General features: G+C 40.4%; 1 long non-coding RNA gene across 2 annotated transcripts in view; it reads left to right on the forward strand.

Annotated features, from left to right (window-relative positions):
- Window positions 1-280: 280 nt before the first annotated feature.
- Window positions 281-25,462, forward strand: part of LOC137400085 (uncharacterized) — a 38,674-nt gene continuing 13,492 nt past the window's right edge. For both annotated transcript variants that reach the window (XR_010979215.1, XR_010979216.1), the window contains exons 1-2: window positions 281-461; window positions 1,166-1,339. This is a non-coding gene — a long non-coding RNA (uncharacterized lncRNA). The remainder of the gene's footprint in view (window positions 462-1,165; window positions 1,340-25,462) is intronic.

The following is a 25,462-nucleotide window of genomic DNA, read 5'->3' on the forward strand; positions in this document are numbered from 1 at the left end:
AATTACAGCTATCTTCCGATAAATGATTAGCTTCAGGTCTAAAGTTCCAAAAAGCTCCATCCAATACAAGCTTTCAGGAGAAATTACGCATCAGCTCCAGGCGTAGAAAATGCTGCGAAACTAAATAACGCGCTACTGTCCGGGGTAGCCTTAGAGCAGAGCCATTCAAAGCTTGTTAATTGACAAAATATGAGAAGGGTGACATCTCAGTAATTGTTAAGCGCTAACAGGCAGCCTCAACGAACGTATTGTTGGCGCGCAGTTAGCGCCTCACCGTATTAGCGGTTAGTCGCACAAAGATTCTTCATGCGCGAGGAGACGCTATCGCGGTCTGCGAACAGGAATTTATGTTGGCGGTGGATGGCAGCTATTATTAATACTAATTAATTAATTTATCGATAACATTTTGTGATTACAAGAGCATAGGAGAACTAACAAGGAATAATTATAATGTATGCCAGGTAAGATATATTTTAAAACTAGAAGATTTATCATGACAGCAGTAAAGTACACCCCTTCAAGTTGTTATAGCTGAAATTGAACATAAGACGGACTCTATATATTCTGAACAATAGATAGTTGCGGAGGTTGACTCACAACATTCATAGGAAGAGGAACCGTCAATAACCTTGATTTATGGGCAGCAACCACGTCAACGTGAACTGTGTAATCTAGCTAAAGTTAGAAAGCGGAGGTAGGCTAGAATCTTGATATTCTACCAAACGACACCATCAGTCTAACTCATCATCTTTTCTATCTTTTCGTCTCAGGCTAGAACTTCCAAGTTTAAGGAAAGATCCAATAAGATTGTTACACGCTGACAGAGTTGTTTAAGAAACTTGATCAGGTTGTTATAGCTGGAATTGAATGTAAGAGGGATTCTATATATATATATATATATATTGAACAATGGGTAGTTGCTGATTCTAACTCACACTATTCGTAGGAAGAGGAACCTTCAAAATAAGTGATATATTGGTACTCAATGGTGCCTTAAAGGTATCAATTGCAGTCAGACACGAACAGTGATTTATGTCAGCAACAACGTCATTCTTAACTGTGTAATCTAGCTAAAGTTAGAAAGCGGAGGGGAGCCTAGAATCTCAATATTCCACAAACGACTTCATCAGTGTTATTGATCATCTTATCTACTGTTTCGTCTCAGGCTAGAACTTCCAGGTTTCAAGAAAGATCCAATAGGATTGATACACGCAAGCAGAGCGTCACTAACCTACCTAAGGTGGGAGATCTGGAGGACAGAAAGGTATTCTTTTGGAGTCCGGATTTCCAACCTGGTGGACGCACTGGGATCGCGATCAACTCAAGAACGCTACAACAGGTATTTGAAATTATTACATTGATTGCATTTATCAATAATCTTGATTGAAATAGCTACGCTAGGTTTGATATAGTGTTGTTATAGTATTGTCTTAGTAATTAAAAGCAGTAAAAGGAGCTATAACATTGTGGTGGAGGCTAGGTTCTTTGCCGGCCCCGCTGCCAAGTGATTGGACGTCCTGGTGGATCGCCCCCTCTTGGTTTTCTGCTTGCAATTTTGTGTTGTTTCCATCTGCAGTTGTTAATCCATTGTGGACAGTGTGCTTTTAAGACGGGTGAGCTGAATTAACTGCATAAGTGATTAATGGTTTTAGCCGTCACACACATTTGAGACACATTCCAAGCTGCTACTGTTAAACGGATAAGTGCCCTATCCATAACAAATTAGCGTCACTGCTTAGGGAACTTGAATCTCACAAGAAACAAATTGAAATCACCCCTCTGTCAGAGCAAGCAGATAAGTTAGTTTTCAAGCGCCTACAAATTTCCCAAAGCATGGGGTAAGAATTAGTGTAGTGCAGCTAACAATAGGGAAACTGATTTACTAACCGTTTTAGTTTCCAGATGCTTACAAATTCACCAAATAATAGGGTAAAAATAGTGTAGGGCAGCCAAAGATAGGGAAACTAAATTATTTTGATTTGTTTTTACAGTTTTCAAGCACCTGCAGATTTACCATAAAATCCTGGTGATAACTAGTAGAGTAGTTACCTTAGGAAAACTGATTGTACGCTTATATAGCTTCCAAGCAATCGCAAATACACTAAAATAGTGGCAATTCTGCAATATAAGCGACAGGGAAAACCTTTTGTTTAATTTTGGAAATTAATTAGCAGATAATTAACTCAATTGAATTTTAAAAGAATTACAGTCGCTTACACTTTAATCGATTATACTTTACTAAGTGGTCATTTAATCCATTGTTGATTGAACCGAGTTATTGTCAAACTTGTGTGATCATAGCTGGAGCAATAAAAACAGTAACCATAGCAACAATAGCCAATCTAAGTATTCTCTGAAAGCTTCATTAATTCTGAAACGAAGTAATTTATACATAGCGCACGAGAAACTGTTGTTGTTACAACACCTAGAGTGGCAAATACAAAGGAAAATATTTGCGTTGAAGCATGGAACAAGCAGGATCATGGCTGCGTGGTATGGTTGGAGGCAGGACAAGAAGCAATAGACCCTACCAACCAGTCTCCACCGAGGAGATGACACCTTTTACTCAATCGGTAAGCACTGCTTCTAATGGGCAGCCCAAAGCTGCTGAAGCAGGGCTATACCCTGATATCAATACAGTACCTTTAACTGATGTTAATAATACAAGTGGCGAAATGTCTTTTGCGAGTTCAGCCTCTGAAGTGTCAGTGAGTTTAGAAGATCCACCCAGTCTCAAGCAACCACCCTCGCTAGGTAACTATCTACCACCGAGTTACCACCAGGCTAACACGGATAGGCGAGTAGGTATCGATACACAAGAGCAGCAACCAATAGGTTACCCACCTGTACCTAATCCGCAACTTACCACCGCATATCAGCCACCATTCAGGCCACCGCAGCCTCCCCAAACAGCGACTCAACCGGGCATGATGCGTTTTGCCGCCCCAATGATTCAGCCACAGCGGACATTACCTGCCATGAGTAAAGAACAACAAGCAGAAGCCGTATGGAGATCTATACCGGCTGATTTGCAGATGATGTTATTGCAGGCAAACACATCTCAACCAAATCAGGCCCCTCTGCAACAACCAATCATATTTGGGAAGCCGTCAGCAGCTAGTACACCCCGAACTGTGACTGGCCCACCACAAGCAATTGGTCAACCGCCCTTCACTAGTGGCCAATCAGTCGAGCGAATGAATTTACAACCACAACCTGTTATAACGTCTCCACAACAACCATTCTCAGGGCAACCGATAGTACAGGTTCCAAAGCCAATGCCGCAGACAGGCTATGAAATTCTGCCGGGAGGAGTTGTCCCCCCACCGGGAGGATTTGCCCCCCTCGCCGGGGTATCAAATGCAGGCCCAAGCGGGTAATGTTGCCCACTTCCAAGAGCCTGTATATCTGGCATCGCCCATATCAGGCACAGCCCTGAGGTCTGCTGCCGCTCCCATAGTACTTCCCAACTTTGAAACCATGATCAGCTTTGCTGATGAGCCACAGGAAAGCTGGCAAGGATTTACGGAGAGGTGGGAAGTGGACATGCTCATCTTCGGCTTAAGTAACTAGCAACTTGCCCAATGCCTGCCGAAGTCTCTAAAGGGATCGGCGTATCAGGCCTACATAAGTCTGGTAAAAGGGGGTAACCCTTGTGTTAGAAGCTACCTAGCCCTCAAAGGCGAGTTGGACAAGACCTATCTCCAACATAAAACAATGAAAGGAAGAGCCGTGTTCACATTGACTCAAGGGAAGAAGTCTGTAGGGCTATTTTATGATGAACTGGTGACCTCGAACAAGGCCGCGTATTCGGGAATCCCCGAATACTACAAAGATCAATTCATCAGGGATGCCTTCATAAATGGCCTGAAGGAAACATACCAGGATAAGATAATGGCTGCAGGGGATTGCACATTGGCTCGAGCATTAGAGATAGCCAAGACTACAGAATATAACGACGCTGTTGGAAAAGGACAGACTTGTGGCAGCTAACGCCCACAACGTGAATGAAATTCGGTCTCAAAAACCAAAGGAAAAAACCAGAAGTGTCAAGAGTAGAGGGGTTAGCCAAGCAGGTCAAGGCATTGACCGAACTGGTGAAATCTCAAACTTCTAAAGGTCAGACAGCACAAAACCCAACTATTAATAAAGACAGACAACCGTTTGTCAAAACCGTGTTCAGACAGCTTAAGGAGATAATTATGGACAAGGGAAGAAGCAGTTTAACCACAACATGGCATCCAACGACTCGACAAGAAATATCCCCCCAACAAAGTTCTGTAAAATTTGCAAAAAGAAAAACCAATGTACGGAAAATTGTTATAGCAACAGACATAACGGCAACTACGGTGATAGATCCGGCAACAAAGTGAATCAGGTGGGGAATACCGAAAGGAATTTTAAGACTGGATGATGAACAGTTTGCACATGCTTTGCTCACTCAACCGAAGGATGAGGAAGCAAAACCAGGAACCCATCAGAAAGGTACCAAGGTAAAGGGCACAAAAACGATTGCATATGCACCAATGCTGGTGTGCACTGTTCTAGCCGTCCTTACTACCCCTTCTTCCGCTGTACACCTTACAAGACCACTGATTTGCGGATCTTCACCGACGGATAAGCCGCACATCTACGGGATAAATACCAACTACGTGTGTGATAAACAGTCTGTTGACAACTCTACCACGAAACCACAGGTCATGCAACTTATGGTATATCAGAAAAAACCTAGTGCAATGGTCCAGCATCGCCTACCAGTGCAGTAAGTTTACGCAGACAATAACAACCGAAATAAGTTGGTTATCGGATATCGAACAGAAAACTACGTCAAGTAAGAGCACAACCGTTACGAGGGAAGAATGTGTCTCGATGGTAAACACGAGACGATGCTCAGCGGAACATCTGGAAGGTGGTAATGGTGTCTACATTACAAAAAAACACCATCAATGCAGAGTACAGGTACTGCTGCAAAAAGCATGACTTTACGGCTGAACAGTGTTCGGTCATTGAGGCCAGTGTTTACAAGAGACATGGTCAAGACATTTTTTAATCGACAACTGGAGATGTGTCGAGCTGCTAGTATGAAGATAAGAGTTGTTTACTAGCGGATGGCATGGTATTAATTTGGAATGAGAATGCTAATACTACGTGCGAATTTACGGAAGATTAGAAGGTGAATGGTACATATTTTGATGGTCATTTTGTAAGCACCGACCTTAACCTAGCGCTAGCATTCCACAAACATGGCTTAAACACCGTGAAGGATTGTTCCGATCGGTCCGTGACAGTTACGGACCAAAGGTTGGTAGTTCGCCTACTCAATAATGTCACCATGGTCGACTTGGCCAACTACACGAGGAAGGAAAATGCAGCTGTGGGAGAGGATACTGCAATGCTGAACGCCATGATACAACCATTAGCCTACCAGATTGCACACAGAAAAAACCCAATTTTGGAGCAATTATGCGTATACCTGCAACAATATTGCAAAGACCTTGAAAATAATAGCCTTGCTCCTAACTCAACATCCCACTACTAGTGCCCGCTTCCTGTTGAATACTTCCGACATAGCCAGACAAGGACCCGACTTTGTGCAAGTGTTCCCCTGCACTGAACTTAATCCGGACTCTCACAAGTTCTTGGGCATGGAGGAGAACAACTGCACAGAGTATTTGCCCATCAACATTACTTTCGGTGGTGATACCTATGTTGGGTTTGTAGACTCGACAACTAATGTGGTTCATACAGATTCCATTCATGTCAACTGCCGTTTAAGAGACGAGTCGCTTATTAAACTAAATGGAACAGTCTACACTTACCATCGAGATGGAACACTCACTAAAGCCGAGTTACTACACAATATATCTATTCCGAATATCCATTTGGGAGCTAACCCACCAAAGATTCACGAGACCATTTATAGTCGAGCTCACAGACTAAACTGGCAGCACTTTAGCGACCACAGCAGTCTCAACAATCTACTGGCCACGCTAAGTCCTCAGAAGCAAGTACTGAATGCCATGGGTGTATCGGCTACCAGACACCAAACATTGGAAGACAATATAAGAGAGTCCAATGAGGGCGTGTTTGGGAACGCTTATTTCTGGTTTCTAACGGGAGGACATGTTGCTAATGGATTTGAGATGTGGTCATTTCTGTGTAACTTGGGGGTGACATTACTTGCCTCATTTGCAGTGGCGTATAAGTTATACACGAATTGCCTCGCAGATCGAATTCAACGCTACAGGAGCGCCCTAGTAGCAAATGTTGAAGGTGGAGTCACAGATGAAGATATCGAAGCCATTGCAGAAGACACCCCTATGTTTAAAGACGGAAATGATGAGATCCTCGCAACCAGAGGAGACGTCACGACTCAGTGCGATTGCAGAAGAGTGCATATGAAGTCCTTATCACCATCTGAAGCGCCTTCGCAGGGGCCCTTCATGCGCCTCCATTGTACGACCCAGGGAATAGGTATAGTGTCTAATGTCAATGACACCAACTTGCCATTCCCCACTTACTTCCCGCAAAAGCAATATGCAACCCAACATTGACAATCAAGCAACCCACCAACTAGCCAGGATGGAATGAATGGAATCACATCAAAAGGGAAAAAATGTCGACATGCAGTGGTACGAGTTCTAATTTCGGGAAAACCTTGTTTGGCTTTAGCCGATGCAGGAGCCATTATCACATTGATTAGAGCTGATATCGCCGCCCGACTGAAATTACCTATTCACTAACACAAGATATCTGCTACAGGAGTGACCAATGACACTCTGAAAATTATAGGCAGGACAGCAGCTAAAATCACGTTAGAAGAGGTTTATACTCATTGCCTCCATATAGCGGATCAGATTTCCCATGAAGTGATTTTAGGCAAAGATTTCTTGGCCAAGTTAGGTGAGGTTGCATATAACTTTGACAAATGTTTGCTGAAAATTGGAAACACGGATGTACCGATGGGAGATAGAGCAGTCATCCAACGAGATGCCAAAATTTGCATACACAAGGGAAATAAACATGCTGTAAGGATGGTAGACCATATGCGACTACCTCCTTTCTCCCAGACTTTAATAGACATTCGCGTAGAGCACGACTTCAAGGAAGGTCGACTGTGCCTTTTTGAAGGCAATCAGTTAGCGACTTCAAGGAGTCTGTTGATTGGAAGATCAGTAGATCGAGCAAATACAGGGATGATCCGTTTCCCCATACTACACACAAGCTCCTCATTTCAGATCATGCCAGTCAACGCGATAGTAGGAAGTGTGGAAAGTCTTGAAGAGGACCTACGTCTACTTAAGGATAAACCTGTGGTACAATCTGATAGTAGACCAGGAGATTCGTTGAAAATGGAGAATACTGATTTAAACCAGAGCCAAATACGACAATTGAGAGCCCTGATCAAAGAATTCCTGGACACGATAGCGGAAGGTATTACAGAGCTTGGTCGGACTTCCATAGTGGAACACGTAATAGAAACTGTTCCGGGAGCTACGCCGGTACGTAGTAGACTACACAATATACCTGTACAACTCCGTGCAGAAGTGAAAGATCAGATTGACAAAATGATGGAACAAGGACTGATATCGATGAGCACAGGAGCGTGGAGTTCACCGATAGTCTTGGTGAAAAAGAAGGATGGTACGTGGAGATTTTGTGTGGATTACAGGAAATTGAACGCAGTTACAGTCAAGCATTCAATGGCCCTTACGAACACAGACAATGCTATGGAGATCATGCATGGTAAAAGCTATTTCAGTAGTATCGACCTGTGTTCGGGATTCCATCAGGTGTCCCTTCATGAAAATTCGAAAGAAAAATCTTTCTTTATAACACCATTCGGTACCTACCGTTGGAATGTGATGCCTCAGGGGGCATGTGGGTCCCCTAGTACCTTCCGAAGGTTGACACTGGCTATAATGGCAGATCTCATTACTGAGGGCAGTAGCTGTGTATATTTGGATGATTGGCTCATGACCTCTAGGACATTTGACAAACATTTGGAGTTGCTCAGAACAGTATTTTCTAGACTCCGGTTCGCTGAACTCAAATACCGGTTGTCAAAGAGTACCTTTTGTCAGAGAGAGCTCACGTACTTGGGACATGTTATATCTGCCAAGGGAATAGCGGTAGCCCCACATAACACTGAAAAGGTATCCAAATTCAAAGCACCAACGGATAAGACGGGAGTTAAAAGGTTACTAGGCCTATTCTCCTTCTACAGAACATACATAAAAGGATTCTCTTCTATTGCGGCCCCTCTTATACATCTAACAAAAGATGTACCATTTGTATGGGCCGAGGAGTGGCAGCACGCGATGGAAGTGCTCAAAGAAAGAATCACCTCAGCGCCAATATTAGCTTTCCCAGACTTCTCGAGGCCTTTCGTTCTCACGACGGATGCGAGTGCCACGGCCGTAGGTGCAGTACTCTCACAAGTAGGAGAAGATGGCAAATCTCATCCTGTGTCGTTTTACTCCCGAGCACTCAAAGCACCCGAGCGAAAGTGGGAGGCTTGCGAGCAAGAGCTGTTTGCTATCTTATGTGCGGTGAAGCATTATAGGGCGTTTTTAATGAACACCCATTTCAAGGTTCAAACAGACAATGTAGCATTCACCTATATTGTAAAGAAGAGCGATCTCACGGCCAGGTTGGCAAGATGGGCGGTACAACTGGCTGATTACTTTTTCGATATAGAGCACAAAGCGGGCAAAAAGAATCTAGTCGCTGACGCACTGTCCCGAGCTGACGAGGTGAATATGATCGATGAAGATTTAGATGAAAATGACAGGGGCATGTCATTAGCGCAGTCCAGAAACTACTACCTTTCTCCTATTATGCTCTACCTGAGCAAGAGAAAATTTCCACCAGACGCTTCTAAAAGAGAGCGTACAGTGATTATGGAAAAAAGCTTTGGATTTGAGCTGGTGAATGGGGTGCTATACAAGGCAAGAGATGGTCAACGTCTGCTGGCCATACCAGCCAACCAGAGAAAAGACTTGCTCTTCGCAGCCCACGAGTCCCTTATGTCAATTCACCCAGGAGTGAGTAAAACTTTGCTCAAGTTAAGAAGCAAATACTGGTTTACCAATATGAACAAGGAAGTAAGAAGACACATTAGCCAGTGTGAGTCATGCCAAAGGAATAAAGACCCTAAAACCCCTCTAAGAGTACCCATGAAATATCAAATGGCAGACAGCCCATTTGACGTGTTGTCAGTGGACTTTCAGGGACCCTTCGTGGAGAGTGACTCTGGCATGAAGCACATTCTGGTGTGGACAGATCACTTTACCATTTACACAGAGTTGGAAGCATGTAGAGACCAGGCAGCTATGACAGTGGCCAGGTCATACATCAAAAGAATCTTCTGCAGGTTCGGTTGCAGTAGAGTTTTACTCAGTGACAGAGCAAAAAACTTCCTCAGCGAGGTGATCACTGATATTAATTCTCTGTTACGGGTAGATCCTCGTAAAACTACTCCCTACCGCCCTCAAACTAATGGCTTCACAGAAGTTACAAACCGCACTATTGAACAGAAGCTGTCACACTTATGGCTGAAAATCACAAAGATTGGGACACGTATCTGCCCTTCGTGCAAATGGCTCACAACTCTGCTCGTCATACAGTCATCAACGCATCACCAAGCATGCTGTTGTTCTGCAGGGAGATGAGGATGCCGTATGACATGACACAACCAAAGTTACCCGAACGACTAAGCCCAGGTACATATGCAGCAGAACTGCATGAGCGTATGGCCACAGTTTGGGAACATGCTAGACAAGCCATGGGAAAGAGAAAAACTAATCAGACGAAGTATTACGACAAAAGGGCAACCCCATCCACGTTACAAGTGGGAGACGCGGTCCTCTACTATAACTCCCGAGGTTACGGAAATTGAACATCCAAACTCATAAAGAGATGGCAGGGGATTTACATCGTCAAGAAGATGACATAAAACTATGCGGACATTCAATTATTTGACGAACCGGATCAGAAACCATTCAGAGTAAACCTAAATACACTGAAACGTTGTCACAGGCCTGCAGTGAGGGGCATTAGCCATGAGCTAGATATAGATTTAGGGTACTCACCTGATGACGAATCAGATGCCAGTGATGACGCCGGCGCTGATTCGTATACCAGTGATAGGGAAGGTAATTCTTCTTGTAGTGGTGGGAAACCAGAGGTTAGCTACCCGTCAGATGGCACTAGAAAACCTGAAAATGACAAATCAGCAGATAACACTTCAGGAGTCTCAGACGGCAGTAAGAGGAACAGAGCGGAACATTTAACCGCTTTCGGAGATTCAGTATCTCCCCAAGGCAATGATTCTGAAGTACCTGTGAATGACAACAGTCAGATAAACAGAAAACAACCACCACCCGAGCCAGAACAACGAACGCGGAAATATGCAGATGGTAGATACGCTCTCCGGCGGAGGGTTAAGCGGAAGCGGGATGCAGATTTTCTGTATACGAGCTCAGACTCTCACCTTGCTAATCAGAAGAATCAGGTTCAATGTATCATATTTAGCTGTCAAGATATACCTTTATATATGTAAACATATACGAGCGTAATAAAGTTAAGATTGGGCTTAAGTATTTGTTTTATTTAATCTTAGTATGCAATTTACGGAGTAAATTCATTTTTCACAGGGGCATGATCATATTTAGTTTACGACGTGCTCGTGAGACATCGCATTATACTTTGAGTTCACTGGTAGTATTATCATAGTTAAGCAACATGCAACCATTTTTTTTGTCAGAATATTCAGGTGGTATGCATGGTGGTAGCAGGTTATCAGTAGGAATATGACAGGAATACTTAATAGCATCCCACATATAAGGAAGATGTCCAGAATGATCGGGTCTAAAATAAAATCATTGCTATCAACACTTGAGGAAATCAAGTATAATAGAAGGGTACCAAACCATAGATTATTTATTCAAAATATATATATCAAATATAAAAGGCATTTAAGAAGCCAAAGATTCGAGTCAAGCCTCTTCAGGGCTTTGGCGGTGAAGATATTAAGTTACAGACGATGGCCGTCTATTGGAGTACTTTCTAAATAAGCACCAAAATACTACGGCAAGCAAAATTCCAGCCACCGCAATGACGGTGCCTAGTATATTCCAATCTACTAATAAAAAGTGTTTGAGAATAGTGCGAGACTGAAAGAAGATACTTCTTTCATAATATCTATGACATACCAATATTTACTCTTTCTTTGGTAAAGTATTGCAGTGTTTCCACAGCACCCGTAACATTAATGGAAGAAATGGAAGTTGTCAGGTTTGGCTCACCAATGAAGACAGGTAGGTCGGTCGTAGTGGAGTGAGTCTCGGATGCCGCAGTGGTAGGGTGAGTAGTCAAAGTTGAAGTAGTAGAAGTAGTGTTGGGTGGCAACCTGCCACAGTCCCACACCTCATGGAAGCATTTACAGTGGTGTGGACAGCCCTGTTCGAAATTATGTTAGTAAAGTTTTAGTAGAATGTGAATTTTAATGGGATTTCATAATAGAAAAACTGGATTAACTAGATTGGAGAATCTAAAACGTGTAAATTCATTCACCAACCTTATTTCGAGTCCGAGTCCATAATATTCTGATTCTATGGTGCCGTTGAGAACTTTCTGTTTTTTTATATGCTTCAACTCTATGTAGTATATGGGCTCAGTAACTATCAAACTCTATTTTAGCTCCAGATCACATGCATAAATGAAAAAAACCGAGTTCCAAGCCTCACTAATTGGAACATAAAGAAAAAAAAATATATATATATCTATATACATATGGGCCGACATACGTACATATCTATATACCCATTGCTGAGATTGGGACGTGTGGTTCTAACGCAATGATTTGCTGAATTATTATATCTCGACTGTATTCATTGTAAACATTACAATTAGAATTACTTAACGGGGCTTTACAACGCGTTCATAGCATATTCCTAACTTTATGTATTTTAATGGATAAGAAGTCTTACGATATAAAACTCAAATAAGACGTCTTATACTTCTATATAGTAACACGGGCGACTCATTTTTCTGTTGTACTTATCCATTTTTTGATTTATGGGTTTTTAGTGCAGATTACTTGTATACATATATATCTTTGGTATATAAGCTTGAGATATTTAGTACTTACATCCTCATAAACCGCAACCACACATGCAAGTAAGAGAGATAGCATTAGACACAACATATTGTGATCTGATATTAGTAGTTAATATTGGACAGCCGCGAAAAGATCTTGGAAAATTATTCCACTACAGTAGCCTACGACGGTTTACTCAAACGCATTCGGTTTTACTAATACATAACATCTGGCTTCGATTTAATTGAATGACAGGAACTGACAATTTTAACTCTGGGTGATTCTGTTATAGCTGAAATTGAACATAAGACATCAAACAATCAACATTGATATCAATACAATCAATATTCTACTGTGGATACACGAACAAAATATAACATCAGTTGAAAGCAAGACCGTCATTGTTCATTCTTTGGCTGTAGTGTTGTTTTCCTACTGGTCACTTGATGGTAATAAGAATTTGTTTGTAAAGAAAGCACAATCCTTGGTCTTTCAGTATTTATAAGAGTATCTAACCCTTTTACGTCATCATGAGCTCAGCAAAGTGTTAGTCACGCTGGGAGCAGAAGTTAGCAAGTTTACCCAAGGTATTAAACAGGAGCATAGTAATCATACATGAGCATGCAGGTAATGACCAAATTGGTCTAACCTGTATGGGTTGAGTCATCCTCTTCCCATACTTAATCTCCAGGCCATTGTAGCTCTCGCCAGCCTAATTTGTTATCTTTGAGCTTTAACCTGCAAGTTCTGAGTACGTACTTGTCTATTTTTACCTGCTCCCATGCCTTGACTAAGCATCTGGGTCAACCTCCCCTTCTACGGGCATCATCGGGTCATCTAAATCATACATAGGGTATATCCTAAACTCCCACTGAGAGCCTGGCTCCTCTTCTATCAGGGCATCTCCATCGCTTAGCTCACGAAGTCTTTTTTTTGGGTACCATGCCACCAGTTTTGGCATGGCTAGCCTCACGATTAGTACAAGTTGCTGTCGAAACAGCATCTTCTGCACCTCCCCGATTTGAGGTGTGGGGAGCCAAGTGAGCCTCACCAACAAACAGATGGTCGTCTGTAGGTGACTTTACCGTAGCTTGGGCAGCAGGTAGCTTAGTGTCCTTCAGAACTTTGTCCTTTAGGATAGCCCTGTTCATCAGGGCATCCTTGAACTCTTGCTTATTTTCAATCTCCAACTAGAGCTGGCGCTCGTCAACCTCTACAGCTACGATAGCTTTCATGTATTCTTCCTCGGATTTTTACCTTCATTCAGAAAGGACATGCTTACCCTGTTGGATGACATCACAGGACATGAAACTAGACTGAACCTCACTAAGGAAGCTGCTCACCTGATTCAGGAAAGGTCGCGACTTACCCTGAGCTGCCTGTACATGGCTCCTTTCGGTACAAAGATAGACATAGGTCTAGTTTTTGCTGCTTGCTTTGAGGACTTTGCCTTTCTCTTGCTACCTGCAAGGTAATCCTTACCTCTGTTTGGGCATCTGGCTATTGGATGTCCATCCTAAGGACACAAATCACAGACCTGTGCTGTGCACTCTCTGACTTAATGTCCTGGCTTGCAACACTTGTTGCAGACATTGCTGGGACAAGTTGCCGCAACATGATTCCTAAAAGCCTAACAAAGAAAACATCGCTTACTGCCAGGCTTACCACTTACCTGGTGAAAAGTTTCCTGTCCTCATCGCCTTGCTTGAGGGTTCATCTCTTTTCCTGTCCCTGGTCATCAGGCCTCCTGTACTAAAACTTGAACTAGACATTGATCTCTGTGTATCTGTAATTACAAACAGTCGTCAATTAATTTCAGTCTCTCAGTCTAGTAGGTGATCTACTAACCCTGCCAGATCTTGTTACCTGAACATTACTTTGGCTTGCACCTTGAGCACTTATGAGTTGCCCTGGTTGCTCGTCCCTTATTGGTACCTCATTTCTTATTGGTATGACATTATTAATCTGTTGCTCATGTCTGGGTTGCTCGCCATCTACTGGCTCTACATTATCAACTGGCATCTCATTCCCAACATGTTTGTGTCTGGGAGAGAGGGGTTTCAGCCCTGGTATCTCTGGTGCCTAGCAGTTGGCTTTTGCGACCCTTGCCTTCGTCGGATGTGTCCCAGCCCAGCAGCTCAGCCCCAGCCAGCCCAGCATCAGGAAATAATACAAAGAAGCGTTTATGTTTCTTCGGATTTCACAGTGTTCCACCCTACCCAGTAACTATCAGGTGGAGAGGTATCCTTCCTTAGTACAGTACCTTTAGTCCTTATGTCCGTAGAAGCTTTAACATACACAACTTGTCCAGGTAATAGTTTGAGGAGTCATTTTACCCTGTATTTTTTATCCCGTTTTGACTTTATCTTATGCCTAGGTGATGTTTTGTATGTTGAACTGGCTATCTTCTACATCACTTTCATAGGGTATGCCTAAGGCCATCCTTTTTGGCCTGCCGAACATGGGTTCACTAGGTCAACATCTTGATGGCAATGGAGTTGTTTTATAGGCTGACAAAGCAGTACCTTTATCATGAGTTTTTTGCCACAAAGGTTTTATTGTTTTTACTACACTCTCGATTAAGCCATTTGAGCATAGATACCTGGGACTGCTGGTAGTAAATCTGAAACCTTGTTTCTTAGTGAAATCCCTAAACCCATGACTGTTGTAACAAGTGCCATTGTAAGACCTTACATATTGTGGGATTCTGAACCAATGAAACACATCCTTCATGACATTAACCGCTTCTCTAGATGTTTGGGTTTCTAATGGCTGAGTCTCAATCTATTTAGAGAAGTAATTAATAATAATTAGATACGAGTCACCTTCAAAAGTGAGTTCATCTGTTCTTATAACTTCCCACGGTTAAGTGGGTAACACGTCCTCTTGCATTGGTCAATACTTAACCTGGGAATGCATAATACAAATATTGCATCTGCCTATCATATCTGCAATCTCGCCATTAACACTACGCCATCACAAATGTCGCTATGCGTATCTTCAACATTTTGTCATACCTTGATAGCCATCACGACACTTGTCTAGATACTCCTCTTGCATTAGCTTAGGCATATAGATCCTGGAATTGTACAAAAAAGTTTGTTATAGGCAATGGGCCTGTCTTTAGCAGCGTAGAGCCGGCGTAGCTTTTCACTAAATGTATCTACGTTATCTGGCCTTCCCTCAGGCATGTATGCTAAACATTTTCTAGCAAAACCCCTCTTCCTGCATGGCCTTGAAAATTACCTCTCCTTTGACGTCGGGGTATGTACTTGAAGAAATTGTATTATGTACATAGCTTTCTACTGCGTCACATTTAATGCTAGCTATCTCATCGCTAGCATATCCATTAGGTCGACTCAAAGAGTCTGCTAAGAACATTTTTGCCTGGAGTACGAAAAGTAGTTTAATTATACCTCATTGGGTATAACTTAAATGTCGTACCTGTACTGGTAATCAAGAGAGATCTTTTTCTCCCAAATTTGCTATCAAAGGTTTATGGTCACTCTTGATTTCGAACCAGCGGCCTACGAGGTAATGATCAAATCTCTCGCAAGCTTATGTAATGGCTAGTGCTTCCTTTTCTACTATAGCATATCTTGTCTCTGTCTCAGACATTTTCCTGGAAGCATATTCAACCGGTTGCCAATCGCCATTTTTAGTCGATTGTAGCAGTACTGCACTTGAGGCATTTTCACTTGCATCCGCTGACACCCTGTGTTTAGCATTTAGATCAAATCTGCATAACACAGGCTGTTTTTGGTTCAATTCTCAAAGCCATTCAGAATTTTGACCTGAAATCTCATGGATCGGTGTGGATATGCCTGCAAGTTTACTGCTAAATTTCATCAAGTAGTTAACCGTACCAAGGAACATTTTCATCTCCGTTTTATTGGTGGGAGGCGACATGTTAACAATAGCCTCTTTTTCGCTGGGATCCTGTTTTACACCAGTAGCACTATTTATGAGGCCTAAAAACGACTTCTGACCGTCCAAATTCACATTTCTCCTTTCGAATTGTCATGCCTAATTTTTCTATTCATTTTAACCCTCTACCGAGCCTCTCTCTGTGTTCCTGAGGGTTGGCCCCATGCACTAAGATGTCATCCATCAAACAAATTACTCCTTTCGAACCTTTCAATATTTTTTCTACTGCACTCTGAAAATATTCAGGAGCTGAAGAAATACTAAACGGCATGAAACAACCTACCCCGAGGTGTGACAAAGGTTGTTATCACTTTGCACTCGGAGTCCAATTTGACCTGCCAAAAGCCAGAATTAGCATTTAGTTTTTAAAACATAGTTCCTTCTGACATTTTTCATAGCATATCAGAAATCTTACGTTAAAGATAGATTTCCCTTCTTACGCACTTATTAAAATTAGTTAAATATACGCACATCCTTATTTTGCTTCCTGATTTGGGGGGCTATAGTAAGACCTGAACTCCAGCAAGTAGTTTCTTCTACTGGTTCTATAACGTTATCAGCTAGTATTTTGTCAAACTCTGACTTAGCCTTGTTCCTTGAGCCTGCTGTTATTGGCCTTCGTAGGTATAGCTTAGCAGGATCAACACCGTGTTTCAAGCTGATAGTGAATTTGCCAGGCATCGTTTCAAAACCCTCAAAAGCCTTAGGGAATTCCTTAATGGGATCAAACTCATTTAAAAATGTAGCATTGATGACAGGCAGTAAGTTTAATCTTTTAATCTTTGATTTGCTTAAAGAATTGTGGCTAAAGCCCTTAAAACATATACACAAGTATCTATACTTCGATACGTACTTTCTATCCATACATTACTTACACCTGTGATGTCTAGCTTAGAGCCGTCAGCACGACTAAGATGTCTTTCAGGTTTCTGAGTTTTAGTCTTAAGTGTACCTTTTCACTTACCTTACCTGTTGCGCCTGATAAAACCTAAGGTAGAGTTCGCTTTTATGGCGGTGCAATTGATATGAGACTGTCACTGAATTTTACGGTCAAATGTCACGCCAATGTATTTAATGCTTTCAGTTCTGGGCATAATGGTGTTGTGATGGTGGACTTGGTTATCCGCGGAAACTCATGAAAACATTCATGGAAACTCTTTTCCTGGAGAAGGTGTCGAGTTGGCATTTTTCAGGATGAAATTCCATGTCCCATTGCCTTTCCCATTCTACCAGTCTGTCCAAGTCTCCAGTCTATAATGATGAAGAGTTACATTTGGTTGTCACCATTCACTTTAAAGTCCCAGAATGATATACCGGCAGGCATCGATTATGTAAAGAAAAATAACCCTGACATTTATTAAAACATTCAACAGTAGAAATAGGTGCTAAATTGTAATTGATCTTACATGTCAAAATGAACGTAATGTTGCATTGCTTGACATTGTGTGACAATTAATTGTATACGAAGACTGGAAGAGTGATCAAATGAAGATCATGTCTGTAAACCACTTCATAACTTGTCTTTTTAAGGATGCATCATCATTTGCTGGTGTTTAGGAATTTAAATTTGTAAATTGTTTCTAGTACATTTTGGTCAGTCTAAATGGTGGAACTTTTAGACAACCTTTTACATAGCTTATGCCCGGCTTGGCCTATACTCAATTTTAATTTAATAAGACTGGCATTGAACAGTTTGATAAGCTTTACAAAGTGGCATATACTAGATGTTTATTCTGTAAAGAAGAGGCTCGATTGCTGCTGTATATTTAGACGGAGACAGGTTTGGTTATTTTGAAGTATTTGAGTTTGTAAAAGTCCGTTAGCTTTTATGACTTCATTGCATGATATACCATCTTGCCTTTTCGATCCCTCAAATTGCATTGCACAAGTTTCTAATGATCTGCTTTTTGCACAAGTTTTGACTCATGCTGAACTTAGAATAAACTTTAGAGTATAGTTGATGTGACCAAACAGCTTTCTTACTCCACTTTATTTCATCTAGTTTCTTCTTCGAAGGATCCTAACAGGAAAACTAGGAATTGACATTCTCTTTGTATATTTTTAGATACACTTGTAGGGTCTTTCAAAAGAGTTGCTGAAGATTATTATTCTTTTGCAGTACTACTTTTCAGCTTTTTTAAAAATTAGCATATGCTACGCTTGTACCACAATGCAAATCACTTGGTCCCTCAAACAGTAACCACTGAAGTTGATCACTACTTAATATTAGACCAAAATCACTTGTGTTTTTAATTGCGCAAGTCTAAACTGATACAGCATGATTCTTCATTTGTTATGGTTTGTTAGGACAATATTTAGTATCACACAAAAATAAACCTTTACATTGGTAAGATCCGCCGGCGCATTACCAAAGGTTATTATTGAGTAATGGTATGTTTTAACGACTTTGTTTAGATTGTATGGGTCGTACTAGTCTCAAGTTTGCCTCCTTATTTCTTACTATTAGGTTCTTTTTCATACTATACCAGCTTTTTGGTTAGTCCACAGGTTATATGAACTAATTTTTAATTGGTCTTTCACTTGATCTGTGAAGCTGGTAAACATTGGTGCTGGAACTTCTCAGTTTTTGTTACTGGACTTTCAATTTGCTCGATTTCTAGCTCAAGATTTCAAGCTTTGAATTTTCTTGCCAGTATAGACCAAGTTTTCACCCAAGCTAAGTTTTTGTCATTTTAATCAGTGTTTTTAATGATGAGGTAGCCAAGCTTTTGCTTTGATTCATGTATTGGCTCAATAGCAAACTGCTGTTTCACACGTTTATATTGCAGTGAGGGTCTTTCAAGACAACAGAAATAATCGATCATACGGTATTCTAAAATTTTTTTTAAAGAATGATATTAAGTATTCATTCTGAATGGAAAATTTGCTTTGAATGGATATCCGGGTCTGACAATGATCTGAACTTTGCATTTTATGAATTTTTTTTATTTTGTTGAAATGGACTGGAACAAGATTTTTAGAATTATAAGGGTCTTTGAAAAAGGCACAGTGGGCTCGCTGCCACTAGACCAGCTGTTACTTCTCAGGCAAAGATCAAGATGACTTGTGGCTCGGTTTTGGACGGTTTTGGAAAAGATTCTAATCTATGGCGGTTTTGTGATGGCGGCGATTGACTGTTCATTTTTGAGCTTGTAATCACATTTCCACATATGTTGCACCTACAACACAGCAGAGTAAGACATGGTGAATCTTTTGATACCAAATAACTGTAATGTGAATTTTGTTGCAAGTAAACTTTTACGGTGATGCTACACATAGAAACTATGATAGTTGAATGAGGTTTGTTTTGAAGCCAGAAGAAAAATCGAGCTGGTTGTCCACATGATTTTTTTAAATTCAATTTTTTGATTCAAATGATTTGGAGCTGCCCAGTTACATTTTTTTGGACATTCCAGGCCCCAACACATACTGATTTTGGTATGCTCCATGTTTTACGTATAATGTTTGAGCATGAACATTGCTACCCGTGTTCACTGATGAGCACACTCAACTGTCTAATGTGCAGTACAAATTGAAAATAACAAAGTACCTAGAGCTGTTGGAGTTGTTGGCTCGCTGAAGGTGATATAGTTGTGGTAAGAAAATAAAGAAAAGCTGGACAAGACTTGTGGTTTGGAGACTCTTCACTTTGTTAATTTTAAAGATTCAGTAATAGTTTATGCCAAACCTTTGCTTCCATTCTCTTGGTTATTGTTTTAAAAATTAGTATTAAAAATAGTTTGTGCCCATATCCACACTGATGTAACTGTTTTAGGTCTTATCAGACTTTTTTGCACTTGAACTGCTTTTTTGGCTAGTCAAAGTAGTGAAATCAAAATAGTCAGCCATTATATCAATTTAGCATGGAAATTGAAGCTTATAGACAAGGTTGGTTTGTGTCTTAGTAGATTCATTCCAAAACAACATACCTGTATGCAGAATTTAAAGTTGCTGATGTAATAATATTGTCTCATAGCACGAAAAGTTTCTCCTAGAACCAATTTATGATCTGGTTCATCTGTTGCGGGTACCGCAGTATTAGTTTGTAAATTATATCTTGGACGGATAATTCTGCACTTTTTGGTTCTATATTGTTATTGTATCACACAGGTCATCAATCAAGTTGAGGCGGCACTCTTGTAGTGGTGTGAAATCGTATTTTGATATTGGGCCTTTCATATGTTTTGCTTGTTCGCTTATTCAGGGTTCAGGGATTTCGCCTTGGTTAGGGCAGAGGTTAAAAAATTCTGTTGCAAGTCTTCGTAGAAGCAACTCAGTAGCAATGGTATCTTAACCTTTAGTACTGGCCAGTTTTATATGCACTATAAAGGAAAGAGTTTACCCTTGGGCGCAGGAAGCTATTTCCAATCTTCACGACCGACTTTTCAATTGACATGAAGTGCAACCAGAGAATTTTCAATATGGCCAATAATGGGTTGTTCACTAAACTGATCGGAATGGTGTGCATTAGATTGTTGGTCATTGCATTGATCATACAATTCCCATTTGGCCATGATATTCACAGGTTACTGTTGCCTTGTTCAAATGAGCCATATTCACTGACGTGCAAGATATTTTGGTTATGCTGCCACCCGGAGTAGTCACAAACAGTTGGGCTTTATAAGAATAAGTTTTTGGCACATTGTGCAGGGTAAAATTTGCTCAAAGATACCTTCTGTCATTTGACCTTGAATCATCCTATTACCCAGAACAGCCTGTGAAGCTAAAGTTGAATTGGTCTGACTTCCATGTTAAGTAGTATAGGGCTATCCACTGCCAGTACGTAAAGGCAAGCTCATCATTAGTAAAACAATTACTGTGTTTGGGTTATGTAACTGTCAACCATGCCAGTAAAACCACAGTCCATCTACTTTCAAGCACAGTTGCAGGCCAGCGTTGATGACCTTTAGGTTTCAATTAAGAAATGCTATTGATAAAATGTAGCACTGGTCAGTTAAGTGTAGTAATTATGAAGTTTAGTTTGCACTAATCAGGAGCTATAATAGGATGTTCATTGCAAGGGGAAGATTATTTTAAGAGATATTCCTATGGTCACTGGAAAGTACTCTCTTGCTTTTAGGATTTTATTTATATGCTCAGTGGAACTTACAAAGTTATTTAACCTCACATAGTGGGTGCTATTTATAGCTTTTGTGATCTAAATATCATTTGTCCTGTAACTATTTGCGATGATATTCAGCATAGTTTAAGCAGTACAATAATGATACAACTCTTATTATGCTCACTTACCTCAGCATGTGATCACATGAAATGATTACAAAACACGTTAGAAGAAACCAATTTTTTACGCTGTTTGAAGTCTTCAATTGTTGATTTTGAAATTGGTAACTACTACAAGGGGCGATCGTAAAGTTCCAGGAATTGTCTCAGTACACAAAAACCGTTAATCGTAATCACTTAATTTAAACTGTCCCCTTCAAAGTAATCGCCTGAGCTTGCTATGCACTTGTCCCATCTGTGTTTCCACTGATCCATGCAATGCTGGAAATCACTTTCCGTAAGGCTTCGGAGTTGTCTCGTCACATTTTCTTTAATAGTTGGTATGTCGTCAAATCTTTCACCTTTCATTGTCAATTTGACTTTGGGGAATAAGTAGAAGTCACATGATGCTAAATCAGGTGAATAAGGGAGGTGGTTAAGCACAGTCACCTTATTTTTACTCGTATATAGCATTCCTATTATTAATTTTTTCCATTACGCAAAGATATACAGAACATTTTGTTGTGTGATGTTGCATCGACCCATTTGGTAGGTTTGTATGTATAAATATTAGCCAATGTTTTCTCAAAGCATAATCAATAACGTAGTGATTTTGTTGTTAGAAATGTTATGCTTTGTCTATTATGTTAGAACAAAATTAAAATCTAAATTATTTAAATTATATTAATGTTATTGTAAAATAATGTTTTTGTTACCCTCTCATCCAGCAAAATAGTGAAAAATCTAGACATTTAATTCTGCACACTACAAAAATAGTACAATGTTCAATCCCGGTCTTGGACACATCTCCGTCAAAGTAGTATTATCAGGCTTAGTCCCACACATGGATGAACATAATTGCAGATGTTCCTTTTCTTATTAACAATTATTTGGCCTCTTGTTGTACTAAACTCTTTTTAAAAGAAAACGACATGCAAGGTCTACGAGTTACTTATTAAAGCTCAGATTTGATGTGGATACTGACATTAGTTTGGGAGAACAAGTTTAACAAAGGTTATTTACTACAACATTGTCAATAACTAATTGACTGTTTATTAAACAAAGTCTACTGCAGGTGAAATGTATTTATGTTTTTGATACACACCACTCCCTAGAGTTTAAAGGGTTAAAACAAACCTTAATCTCTTTTTTATATGGTTTGTCTGTAGCACATCCATGGCGTGTTTATAGGTAGAACCTGCAGATCTAAATCAAGCCTTGCACTTCTAAACACCTATGGAACCAACAGTACTATCTTGGTGTTAACCTATGTAATTGTTATCTGTTAACACCTGTCTGCTGTCTGCTCAATATAAAAATTCATCCCCCAATGAACCTTTCCCACAAACCATCGCTATGTTCACCAAACACAAGTTTCAAACAACTCGTTTTCATCGCCACTATCTACACTTATGCAGTGCTGTGCAAAATTATGAAACCCGCCCTCTATGTTTGCAAAAATCATAAAATGTTTCTATTTGAGACATTCTGCTGTTACAGCCTCAAATTTCAATTGAGTCCTCACAGTATGCATATCAACAAACTCAGAATTTTGTGTTGAAAACTTTTGTGGTAAAATAAATAGCTCATCCAATAGTGAATTTAGACAAGGGTTCAGCTTCACACGAATCCTATAAAAGAAATGACAATTAATAAATTGGAATTACAACTGTCTGGCTGCAAGTTTATTGAAAATTATGTGAAAACCTAAAGAATTTCATGTTTTTTGTATTTTATTAATGAGAATATCAACATGGTTATTTTCTGTCTGGCGCTTCATCGTTTCATATTCACAATCTTTTGCGGTTTACAATTACAATTTCGTTTTTACAATTCACTTTTTTATATCCTCTCTCACCTCACCACAAGAATAATAAATACATTGAAAGTTCTTTGACACTGGCTTTGGCAGCTCGCACACCTGTTCAAAGGTTTCAAAAAGGGTTATTTATTTTAGATCTCCAGCATCTAGGCGCATTAATTTTAGATCGCAAAAAACTTTTATTTTCCAACTGCCATATTGTATGATGAGTGTATCTGCCAATGTAAATGTAGACTACACTCCGACAACTTTGATCATACAACGTGAATGGCACTCGCTGCTTCCCATTGACTGTATCCCAATGTGAAGAGTGTTGTATCTCCAGTGCATTAGTGCATCTCCAGTGCCCTTGGATTGCTTGAAGAATAACCACCTTAGCGTGCGTGTCTCTGCAAAAATATGATATCATCATAAACGATCATAGAACCCTGGTGCTTACGGTTTTGCATGAACTCCATCATCAAGTTTGTATGCAGTTTCACTACTCTGAAATTGATTGCTGTAGTTTGCAGAACATTCTAGTTATTGCACGTTATAAAATAACAACAGCTAAAGCCTGGTTCCCATATCGATTGCGGTACTCCGGCGGTAATATTGCGCAGCAAAATGCTTGCGGTGCTCGGCGCGGTTCTATGTTCACATAAAACTGCGTTGCAGGTGACCGCATGTATAGCCCGATCAATCTGGTAAATATGTTGCTCATCTGATCAATGTTTGTTAGCTAGAAAAGACTAAAAAAGTATTCTGTGAGCATTTGGCAGCTGTGGAGAACTAACACAAAATGCTCTGTCAAATAGTTTATATTACCTCTTGACTATCTTTAGTTCTTTGCCATGTTCTTTTTCTGGCTTGAGTTGGTGAAAATACGGTTGATGTTGGATGAGGGCGCGTCTCTGCCGGCGCAGGGTCTGTCGTCGCAGGGTCTGTCATCGGTCTGTCATCGAAGGGTCAAGTGAGATGGGGTCCTCAGACTCTTGTCAATAAATGTGCAACAGCCTTAACCTCTACAGCAGAGTTTGATTTGGGATCTGGGTGTTTGATGTGTGTTATGAGAAACTTTGCCAGCTCAAACTCCCGCTTTAGTGGCCCCACATCTGCTGCTCCACATCCAGAAGCACCTAAAGAGATTCAAAGTTCAGCCAGCTAATATTTAGTTTTAAAAACAACATTGAAGATGCTTCAAGTTAAAGAATGAATGCTAGTCCACAACATTCAATTGCCTCTTCTATCTTTCAAATATTTAGAGAACTTTTTCCTGAAGTTTCTGAACTTCGCTTCGCACTCCTGCGTGCCCAAAGCCAACTGCTCTGCGATTTCTTGCCAGGCATTTGCCTTCATATTTTGTCCTATGTAGCACTGGTCCGCAATAATAAATTCAAGTCACAAAAATGTCCCATACTACACACACATATTCAGCAAATACTTCTACATACAATGATACACCATAGAATGGTGTATCATTCTATACTCCGGCTTTAGTTGCCCCACATCTGCTGCTCCACATCCAGAAGCACCTAGAGAGATTCAAAGTTCAACCGGCTAATATTTAGTTTTAAAAACAACATTGAAGATGCTTCAAGTTAAAGAATGAAGGCTAGTCCACAACATTCAATTACCTCTTCTATCTTTCAAATATTTAGAGAACTTTGTCCTGAAGTTTCTAAACTTCGCTTCGCACTCCTGCGTGATCAAAGCCAACTGCTCTGCGATTTCTTGCCAGGCATTTGCCTTCATATTTGGTCTTCTGTAGCACCGGTCTGCAATAATAAATTCAAGTCTCAAAAATTTCCCATACTACACAAACATATTCAGCAAATACTTCTACATACAATGATACACCATAGAATGTATATACATGTATGTGCAACTTGGAACACTCATTTTTTATTGATGCATGTAATTAGATGATCAACTTCATTATTACTCATTCCAGAACAAGTTAAACATCACATAAGCACGTATAGCATAATTGCATCAGTGTTCCAAGTATTTTACACGACACTAAATTTTCTGTACGCTTTCTTTGATGAGCCTAGAGAATGTATTGGCCAAAAGTACAGTATGTCATCTGAACTTTCTGAATTTATAAATATTTTTCTGTTATTACAAGTAATCAGATTATGGATTCTGCTAAAGCCAGCTTCGGTGTTACGACCCGCATTTACGAATTGTTTCTAGTCTTGCTATTGGGTTTTGATCCTTGATCTCTTTGCATCTGTTCATGAATTTCAGTGCATGTCTTTAATTAGAATTTATCCTCGAGCTGCCTACTACAATACGGCTTAGCTTCAGCAATTTCAGAATCATAAAAATAGCTAGATTTTTTCTTTTTCAGATGTTCAATACTCGACTCTTCTATGAGTAGGTCTTCCCTCGATATAAGCTAAAAA

Source organism: Watersipora subatra, chromosome 7, assembly GCF_963576615.1.
Source record: "Watersipora subatra chromosome 7, tzWatSuba1.1, whole genome shotgun sequence".
NCBI lineage: Eukaryota > Metazoa > Bryozoa > Gymnolaemata > Cheilostomatida > Watersiporidae > Watersipora > Watersipora subatra.